General features: G+C 38.7%; 1 pseudogene; it reads right to left on the bottom strand.

The window, feature by feature from the left end:
• Positions 1–305: 305 nt before the first annotated feature.
• Positions 306–3,293, bottom strand: LOC128109028 (serine/arginine-rich splicing factor 3-like; annotated as a pseudogene).
• Positions 3,294–11,180: the final 7,887 nt, after the last annotated feature.

The following is an 11,180-nucleotide window of genomic DNA, read 5'->3' as shown; positions in this document are numbered from 1 at the left end:
TAGCACATCACACTTTAACTGGGTGGGATCTAGGTTTATTTCAGTCTATGAAAAACTAAAGTTCAACTTCAATCTTCCTTAAGGGAACATTGTAAAGTAACAATTCATGCTATTACATGCCTCAGATGATCCATTTGAAACCATAGAGAATTACATAGTTACGTTCATCACTGTTCCAAAAGACAAAAAAGATTGACTATCTTAAAAATGCGCCAAGCATATTCAAACAAAACTTGAATTTCCTGTGCATACTCCTGTCAAATGGAGATACATCCTGTATACCACTTCTTTAGCAAACTGGTCTTCTATTTCCTTTCATTTGGCCTAGATTGGCTATGAGACCTAGAGAAGGACTGAGACAGTGATTTCTCTCGAGAGACAGAGACCTTGTTCTTCTATCTCTAGAAAGTGACCCGCTCCGGCTTTGAGAGAAGCTTCTCCTTGGAGATCTGTGCCAAGGTGGACTCCTATGGTAATCATCTTGAGGGCCAAGAAGGAGGCAGACCTTGATTTTGACTTCTTTTCTCCATTTAACAGTTCCATTCTTACCCAGCAGTTATGTAGTGTTCCTCTATGTAGCTCCCGGACAGCATCAGCGGCATCTGGTGGGATCCTCAAATTCAAGGAAAGCAAAGCCAGGAGGATTTCAAGCCAGCCACACACGTCTGGAATGGCTCACGATAGCCAAATGCCTATTCTAACCAAGTCCTGTTCACACTGCTTCCAAGATCACCTATGTAGCTTAAGTTTTCCTGCCTGGCCCACAGTCAGGACAAATCTCTATCACCTGCCAGTCCCACAGCCCCTCAGACCCAACCAAGTAAACACAGAGACTTATATTGGTTACAAACTGTATGGCCGTGGCAGGCTTCTTGTTAACTGTTCTTACAGCTTAAATTAATCCATTTCCATTAATCTATACCTTGCCACGTGGCTTGTGGCTTACCGGCATCTTCACATGCTGTTTGTCATCATGGCGGCTGGCAGTGTCTCTCTGACTCAGCCTTCCGCTTCCCAGCTTTATTCTCCTCCTTGTCCCGCCTACACTTCCTGCCTAGCCAATGGCCAATCAGTGTTTTATTTATTGACTAATTAGCAACACGTTTGCCATACAGAACATCCCACAGCACACCTACATAGACCTTACAGGTCAATGGACAGGAATCATGATGCACTTTGAGGTCCCAGGTTCAAAAAGCTGAAACTCAAGTTCTTAGGCTCTGACAAGCCCATCTGCCTCTGCTTCCACAGATGCTCCCTCTTCCCCAGTGTCCACAACTATCTCATTTTATTTTGTTATTTTTAAAATATGCCTATTTGTATTATACTGAGAGAAAGAAAAGTTATGGAATTTTGTGAGTGGGGTTGTACAGAGGATCTGGGAAGGAGTCGTGGGAGGGAAAACCATAATCAGAATATATTGCATGGAAAAAACCCTTCCATTTTGTAAATTAAAAATAAACAATTTTGACCTTTTAAAGATGCTAACGAAAAATATAAAGAAGTAGATTTTCCCAGAGGAATCAATGGTCTATCTCAACTTTAGTGAAGTATGTGATGCTCCACAAAATCGTGCAAAGTTAGTCAGCTTAAATGTGAGCACTGTCATAATGAAACCTAGCTCATAAACTAATGCAAAGGTATCTCAAGAAAGAAGGAAAGAAAGAAGAAATTGCATCAGGAAATAAAAAAATTAAAAAGAAAGAAAAAAGGTAAATGTATGTGCATACATCCATATGTCTCAATAAACACATACATATATATATGTCTCAATATATTGCATATATTTAGATATAAATTACTATACACAAAGATAACCCTTTAGAAGAAAATCTAGAAAACAATGTATGCAAGAACAATGGAAGAAATTTTATAAGCGTGTGTGGCAGAAATGCTCATGGGTGGTGTGGCCACACAAAGCTATGCAATATCCAATTAGTCAGGATCTTGGGAAGCCTGTTTTTCTTGTTCAAAACTTCCCAGACTCTTCATTGCTCTTTTAAATATGCAAACATGTGCGAATTCACACAGAAAGACACACACAGATGTATAGAGACACCACAGACACAATGCATACACACAGAGATATAGTCACATATTGAGTTATACATAGACATACAGACACACAAATATAGATATACACAGGCACACATGCACATATGCACAATACACACACATGCGTGCATGCGCATGTGCACACACAGAATTGATTTGAATGAAAATGGTCCTCATGGGTTCATAGGAAGTGGCACTATTAGGAGATGTGGACTTGTAGTATTAATTGTGGCCTTGTTGGAGAAAGTGTGTCACTGGGTGTGGGCTTTGAGCTTTCAGATGCTCAAGTCAGTCTTAGTATTTCTGCTCTTGCTGCTGCCTGCTGATCCAGAGGTAGAACTTTCAGCTACCTTTCCAGAACCATGTCTACCTGCATGCCACCATGCTTTGAACTAAACCTCTGAATTGTAAGCTAGCCCCAGTTAAATATTTTCCTTTATAAGAAGTGCTGTGATTATAGCATCTCTTCATAGCAATAAAAATCCTAACTAAATAAAACACAATCTTCACGAAGAAAATAACAATTGGATTTTTTTTTAAAGTTTTTATTCTAAGTAATTTTAACAGATATTTCTACTGTGGGAAAAATTGATTCAAAGGAAAATAGGTTAAAAGTATTTTTTTCCAATGAACTGAATAACATAAAAATATTACATTTTTATTTTATTTATATTCCCATTTATTCCTCAAACATTTATGTTTTTGGAAGACGGTTGTTTGGCTCAAACTGTTTGGGGGGGCACCCAGGCAGGGGGATCAGGATCTGTGCCTGGTGCATGGACAGGCTTCTGGGAATCCGGTGCCTGTGGTGTGACACCTTGAACAGCCTTGGTGCAATGGGAAGGGGCTTCGACCTGCCTAGGCTCAGTGTGCTTGGCTCTGCTGACTCCCCATGGGAGACCTCGATTTGGGGGATGTAGGGATGCGGGGTGACTTGGGAAAGAGGACTGGGGGGTGGGAGGAGGGAGGAGGGAGGAGGGGGGGTCTGTGTATAGCATGAGGAGTGAGTAGAAAATTTCTTAATAAAGAAAAAATAAAATAAAATAAAAGACAAAAAACAAAACAAAACAAAACAAAAACAAAAAAAGAAACCTTTAAAATTTTAGAACCCACAGGGCACTCAGGCTAGGGAAACAGCTACCCACTCCTGCAGGCTTCCTCTGAGAACCCACCAGCCAAGCCTGACAGAGACGCAGATAGGTGAGCTGCAGGTCTTCACTTTCTCTCCTCTCCTCCATATCCAATCTCCAAATCTCATTTCTAGCTCTGTAGCAGACATAACTATTGTGGCCTCTCCACTCTCTGGCCCCATTCCCAGGGGACTAAGCAGATCCTGGAAGAACACCTGCTTTCCTCCCCTCAACTGCAGGACAGACTCCCCTCAACACACCCCTAGTACATCTCCATTCCTAAGTGTCAGCTCCCAATACTTAGGAACACATTTTACCACCAGTGGGCACACCTATCAGGATCCTAGAAGAATTTCCTACCAGGCAATGCACAACCACCACTGGACTCTCCTAAGAACCAGAAAGGACAACAGAAACCAAGCAACAAACACCCACTCAATAAAGACAAGATCACATATCAGCACCGTGAATTACAATCCTCCTAAACCCAATTGCCTAGACATCGGTGTAAAAACAAAAATCAATAACAGCCAGGACAATATGTCTCCACTAGAGCCCAGCAACCTTACCATAGCAGATCCTGAGTATTGAAACATAGATGAAGCATGATACAAAGAACTTAAAACAGCCTTTATGAATATGATAGACAATCATCAAGAGAAAATAAGTAAATCCCTTAAAGAAATCTATGAAAACACAAACAGTGGAAGGAAATGAATAAAAGAGTTTAAGACCTAAAAGCAGAAATAGAATCAATAAAGAATATCCTAAAAGGGCTATCCGGAAATGAAAAATCAAGGAATTTGAACAGGAACCTCAGAGGCAAGCCTCACCAACATAATAAAAGAGATACAAAAGATAATCTCAGACATTGAAGACATAATAGATAAAATGAATACTTTGGTCAAAGAAAATGTTAAATCTAAAAAGGTCTAGGCACAAAACATTCAGGCAATCTGGGACATTGTGAAAATTCCAAGTAAAGAATAAGAACAGAAGAAAGAAAGGAAATCCAGGTTAAAGGCACAGAAAATATTTTCAACAAAACCATAAACGAAAAATTTCCCTAACCTAAAGAAAGAAATACCTATCAAGGTAATGGAAGCACAAAGAACTCCAAATAAACTAGACCAGAGAAGAAATTCCCTTCAGCACATAGCAATCAAAACACTAAATGAATAGAACAAAGAAAGAATATTAAAAACCTCAAAGGAAAAAGACTAAGTAACATATAAAGGGAGACCTATTATAATGATACCTTACTTCTCAACAGTAACTTTAAATGCCAGAAAGACCTGGACAGATGTTTTACAGAATCTAAGAGAACACAGATGCCAGCCCAGACTACTACATCCAGCAGAACTTTCAATCACAATATATGGAGAAAACAAGACATTGCATAATAAAATTAAATTTAGCAGAATCTGTGTACAAATACAGTCCTACAGAAGATGCTATCAGGAAAACTCTAACTTAAAGAGGTTAACCACATCCAAGAAGACACTAGAAATAAATAATCTCAAATCAGTAAACACACACACACATGCACACACATACACACACACACCACCACCACCACCACCACTACCACCACCACTACTACCATCACCACAACAACAGCAACAGAATAACAGGAATCAACAAACACAACTCAGTGTGATACCTCTCAACATCAATGATCTCAATCTCCCAATAAAATGATATAGACTAACAGAATGGATACAAAAACAGGATCCATCCTTCCACTGCATCCAAGAAACACACCTTAACATCAAGGATAGACATCACATTAGGGTAAAAGGAGGAGAAAAATTACATGAAAATGGACCTAAAAAGCAAGGTGGTGTAGCCATTTTAATATGTGGCATAATAGACTTCAAATCAAAATGAATCAGAAGAGATAGGGAAGAACACGACATACTCATCAAAGGAAAAATGCAAGGGGATACTGCAATTTTTAGTATCTATGTGTGTATCAAGCACAAAGGCACCCAAGTTCATAAAAGAAACACTACTACAATTACATCACATATTGACTCTCACACATAGCAGGAGACTTCAAAACCCCACTCTTGCCAATAGACGATTCAATAGACAAAGATAAACAGAGAGATTTTGGAGCTAATAGATGTTGCAAACCAAATGGCTTTAACAGATATTTTCAGAAGATTTCACCCAAACACAACAGAATATCCCTTCTTCCCAGCTCCTCATGGAACTTTCTCCAAATTTAATCACATATTCGGATACAAAGCAAGTCTCAACAGATACAAGAAAATTGAAATAGCAACCTTCTTCTTATGTGATGACCACACATTAAAACTGTATGTCTACAAAAACAAAACAATGAAAGTTTCAAAACTCATGGAAATGGAATGAAACATATGGTTCAGACATAAATTAAGAAAGGAATTAAAGATTTCTAGAATTGAATGAAAATGAATACAGAACATACACAAACTTATGGGATGCAATGAAGTGGTTCTAAGAGGTAAGTTCATAGAAATAAGTGACTACATAAAAATTTGGAGCGACCGCATACTAGTAACTTAATGTCACACATGAAGAACAAAAGGAAGAAATCATGCCCAAAAGGAACAGACAGAAAAAAATAATCAAACTCAGGCCTGATATCAATAAAATAGAAACAAACAAGCAAACAAAAACCCAATACAAAGAACAAAACAGAGAGATTGACAACCCTTTTCCAAACCAACTAGAAGGCAGAGACAGAAAGGTTATCCAAATTAACAATTAGAAATGAAAAGGGGATATAACAAGAGACACCGAGAAAATCCAGAGAATCACAAGGACATACTTTGAAAGCCCATAGTACCAAATTGTAAAATCCAAAAGAAATGGAAAGTTTTCTCAACAATATCACTTACCAAATTTAAATCAAGATTGAATAAGCAATTTAAGCTGATCTATATCCACTAATGAAATAGAAGCAGTCATTAAAAGTCTCCCAACCAAAAAGAGCCCAGAGCCAGATGGTTTTAGTGCAGAATTCTACCAGACTGTCAATGAAGAGTTGATGCCTTTACTTCTCAAATTGTTCCACAAAATAGAAACAGAAGGAACATTGCCCAATTAGTTTTATAATCCCACAATTACCCTAAGACCAAACCATATAAATACCCAACAAAGAAAGAATTATAGACCAATTTCCTTTATAAACATTGATACAAAAAATTTCAATAAAATATTTGCAAAACAAATCCAAGGACACATCAAAACTATTGTCCACAAAAATCAAATAGGCTTCAACCAGAGATGCAGAGATGGTTCAACATATGTAAACTGATAAGTGTAATTTACCGTATTAAAAAAACCCTAAACAGGCCGGGCGGTGGTGGCGCACGCCTTTAATCCCAGCACACGGGAGGCAGAGCCAGGCGGATCTCTGTGAGTTCGAGGCCAGCCTGGTCTCCAAAGCGAGTACCAGGAAAGGCGCAAAGCTACACAGAGAAACCCTGTCTCGAAAAACCAAAAAAAAAAAAAAAAAAAAAAAAAACCCTAAACAACAAAATCCACCTGGTCATCTCATAAGATGCAGAAAAGGCCTTTGACAAAACAATCCAAAACACTTTCATGATAAAAGTCACAGAGAGATTAGGGATAAGGAACATACCTCAATATACTAAAGGCAGTTTACAACAATCCCATGGTTAACATCAAATTAAATGGAAAGAAACTCAAAGCAACTCTACTAAAATCATGAACAAGACAAGGTTGTCCATTCTCTTCATATCTATTTGATATGAAGATAACAGAAGTTGGAAAGATCTCACATGTTCATGGTTTGCTAGGATTAACATAGTAAAAAATGGCCATTGTACCAAAAAGAATCTACAGATTTAATGCAGTCCTCACCAAAATTCTAATATAATTTTTTACAGACCTTGAAAGGACATTATTAGCTTCATGTGGAAGCACAAAAGTATTCAGAACATTTAAACAATCCTGAAAAACATAAGAACTGCAGGAGGCCTCACCATTCCTGAGTTCAAGTTGTACTACAGAACTAGAATAATAAAACAACATAGCACTGGGACAAGAACAGACCTGGTGATCAATAGAATCAAACTGAAGACCCAGGCATACATCCACACACATGATTTCTTTTTTATAAAGAAGCCAGGAATACATAATGGAAAAAAAGACAGCATCTTCAACAAATGGTGCTGGTAAAATTGGGTGGCTGCATGAAGAATAATGCAAATAGATCTGTATTCATCATCCTTCACAAACAACTCCAAATGGATCAAAGACTTCAACATAAATCCAGATACTTCATAGAAGAAAAAGTAGAGAATAGTCTTGAACTCATTGGCACACGATGAGACTTTCTGAACAGAATACCATTAGCATAGGCACTAAAATCAGCAATTAATAAATGGGGCCTCAGGAAACTGATAAAGCTTCTGTACAGAAAATGACAACATCATTCGGATAAAATGGTAGCCTGCAAAATGGAAAAAGATTTTTGTCAACTACACACCAGACAGAGTGCTAATATCCAAAATGTATAAAGAATTCAAAATGCTAGATATCAAGAAAACAAAAAACCCAATAAATAAATGGGTTACACATTTAAACAGAGAAGTCTCAAAAGAAGAAACTCAAATGTCTGAGAAACACTTAAAGAAATGTTCAACATCCTTAGCCATCAGGGAAATGCAATCTCAAAACTACTTTGAGATTTCATCTTACACTTGTCAGAATGGCTAAGATCAATAACACAAGTGACAGTTCATGCTGGCAAGGATGTTTAATAAGAGGAACAGTCATTGATTGCTGGTATGACTGCAAATTCATATGACCACTATGGAAATAAGTGTGGTGTTTCCTCAGGAAGGTAGGAATCAACCTACTTCATGAACCAGCTATATCACCCTTGGGCATGTACCTAAGGGATGCTTTATCCTATCTCAGAGAAACATGGTCAATCATTTTCAGTGCTGCACTATTTACAATAGCCACACATTGGAAACAACCTAGATGTCCATCAACAAATGGATGGATAAACAAAATGTGGTACATATACACAGTGGAATATTATTCAGCTATTAAGAAAACAAAATCATGAAATTTGCAGGCAAATGGATGGAACTAGAAAAAAAATCATTCTGAGTGAGGTAAACCAGATCCAGATCCAGATCCAGAAAGACAAGTATAGTATGTATTTGCTTATATATTAGCTGTTAAATCAAAGATAAACAAGCTACATGTAGCTATAGTTTTCCTGGTTCTGCTCAGCCCTGAGGCTGGCTGCTTGGACCCAATTAAACACACAGAGACTCATATTACTTATAAACTATATGGCTGTGGCAGGCTTCTTGCTATCTGGTTTTTATATCTTAAATTAACCCACTTCTGTTAATCTATATGTTGCCACGTGTTCTGTGGCTTTACCTGTTGCCTTTTCATGTTGCTCCCTGGATGGCAGGCTAGTGTCTCTTGACTCAGCCTTGCACTTCCCTGAATTCTCTTCTCTGCTTGTCCCTCCCACCTATTCTATACTTCCTGCCTGGCTACTGGCCAATCAGTGTTTTATTTATCAATCAATCAGAGGAACACATTCACAGCATCCTCAGCACTACAATTCATAGAAATACAGAGGTTAGGTATAGAATAAAGGACTAGGGGGAACAGATAGATCTCCTTAGGAAAGGGAAATAGAATAGATAATTATTGATGGAGGAGGGAAGGGAAACTGGAACAGCAGGGTAAAGTGGAGAATAAGCGGGAAGATGGGGAGGAAGGAGCAAATTTGGGAGAGACAGCTAAAATTAAGGTCCAATTGAAGGGTAGTATGGAAACAATACCATAAATAGCTTTATAAATTATATACATAATGAATATCTAAATAAAATTGCCAAATAATGGGTAAGACAGAGCCCCAATTTGCTATTTCTTGTCACCAAATGTACCTTCCAGTACCAGGAATGAGTTACAGCTAGTTGAGTTGGCCATAGATGTCCCATGCACACTTCCAAATAGCCCAGGCTGTTGGCAAGACTCTTCACAAATTGAGAGAAGAAGGCCCCATTGCTTAAGATAATACCTACACAACACACTGATCATGGAGAAGTTGAGCTTGTGTCTACATAGAGCCTTCATATCTACACACTAGCATCTTTGATACAGGAAGGTGTTCTGCACACTACCAAAAGAGAAATGTAAGCACTAACTCAGCCACAAATCCTGTGATCTTTATGGTGTCCTACTGCAAGATATGCTAGTGCTATGGTGGCACAAATCTTGTGAGAGTATCTAACCAATATCTGATTTGATTTAAAGCCCACTCCATGAGATGAAACCCATAACCAACAATACTTTGGTGGCCAGGATCCTGAGACTAGGCTGGGCGGTGGTGGCGCACGCCTTTAATCCCAGCACTCGGGAGGCAGAGGCAGGTGGATCTCTGTGGGTTCAAGGCCAGCCTGGTCTCCAAAGCGAGTACCGGGAAAGGCGCAAAGCTACACAGAGAAAGAGAAACCCTGTCTTGAAAAAAACAAACAAACAAAAAAAGATGAAGATCCTGAGACTAGATAAGACAGGGTCCTAGCATAAAACAAAATACTACTTTTTAAATACTACTTATAAAAATAACTCCTAATGACATTCTGCAATCCTTGTAGATCAGTGCCTTGCTAGATCAGCCATCATCAGAGAAGCTTCCTTCTGCAGCAGATGGGAAAAATACAGCCAGACATTATGTAGAGAGAGAAATTTTACAGCACTCATCCCTAAGTGGGATGTCTCCATCAAGTCCCTCCCCTAAGGGGTTAGGAAAACTCTGCAGAAGAAAAGGTAGAAAGAGTGTAAGAGCCAGAGGGGATAGAGGACACCAAGAAAACCAGACCCTCTAAATCAAAATGGTTGATTCACAAATGAACTCACAGAGACTGAGGTAGCATTTATAGGGCCTGTACAAGTCTGCAATCAGTTCAGGTCTGAGAGCTGAAAGAAATGGACACATGCCCCCATCCCTAACCCAGTTCATTGTAGCATGAATCTGAAAAGGTCTTATTAATGGAAACAAACCCAGGGCCAGGTATTGGGATGAACGCTGGAAGATCAGAAAAGCAGAACAAGCCACAGCTAACCTCACCTCACCAACTTCTCATCTGATCCTGTTTCCTCAAACTGGAAGCCTCTATGTCCTCATCCAGAATGGGTCTCAGCTGAACTGCTGCTCAAAAGCCTAAAAGTTTAACTAAGCTAGTTCCTGGTCCTCACACCTTATATACCTTTCTGCTTCCTGCCATCACTTCCTGAGATTAAAGACATGAGTCACCATGCCTGGCTGTTTCCAGTGTGGCTTTAAACTCACAGAGATCCAGGCAGATCTCTGCATGTGGAATGCTAGAATTAAAGGCGTGTGCTACCACTGCCTAACCTCTAATGTTTAATATTATGGCTATTCTGTTCTCTGACCCCCAGATAAGTTTATTGGGGTGCACAATATATCAACCACAGTTCAATCTCCAATTGATAACCACTTTCAAATGAAAATTTAGTTTCCTCCAAGGGGGTCTCACTGGGGAAACAATCTACTCTCAAGAGTATGTCCCATGCCAAGCACTTGACTATGTATAGAAAGTGAACTCAATGCCATTTCTGGAGGTTCCTTGTCTTGTAACCTCATGTCAGGGCTCTTCCTTTTCTTTATTTGTTTTTAAATTCTATCATTTTATTTTTATTTTTATTTTATTTATGTATTTTTCTTTTCTCTTTTTACCCTAGAGATCCTTTGCATATATATTATGACTCCCAGTTTAGTGATTTTATAGGATTCCTGAGTATTCAAGTGAGTTGGTCTCTGTTTCTTGTGCCCTTTCTTGGACTCTTTTCCTTCTGTTTATTTTGTCCAATTCTAATGTGTTAGTTTTTGTTTTATCTTATTATAAAAGAGACAAAAGGGAGTGGATCCTGATAGGAGAGGTGGTGGAGAAGAACTGGGAGAAGGGAAGGGAGGGGGAACTG

The sequence above is a fragment of the Peromyscus californicus genome, unplaced genomic scaffold, assembly GCF_007827085.1.
Source record: "Peromyscus californicus insignis strain IS unplaced genomic scaffold, ASM782708v3 Scaffold_13__1_contigs__length_99412109, whole genome shotgun sequence".
NCBI classification, from domain to species: domain Eukaryota; kingdom Metazoa; phylum Chordata; class Mammalia; order Rodentia; family Cricetidae; genus Peromyscus; species Peromyscus californicus.
The sequence above is the reverse complement of the archived record's forward strand: the minus strand, read 5'-3'. Positions and strand labels throughout refer to the sequence as shown.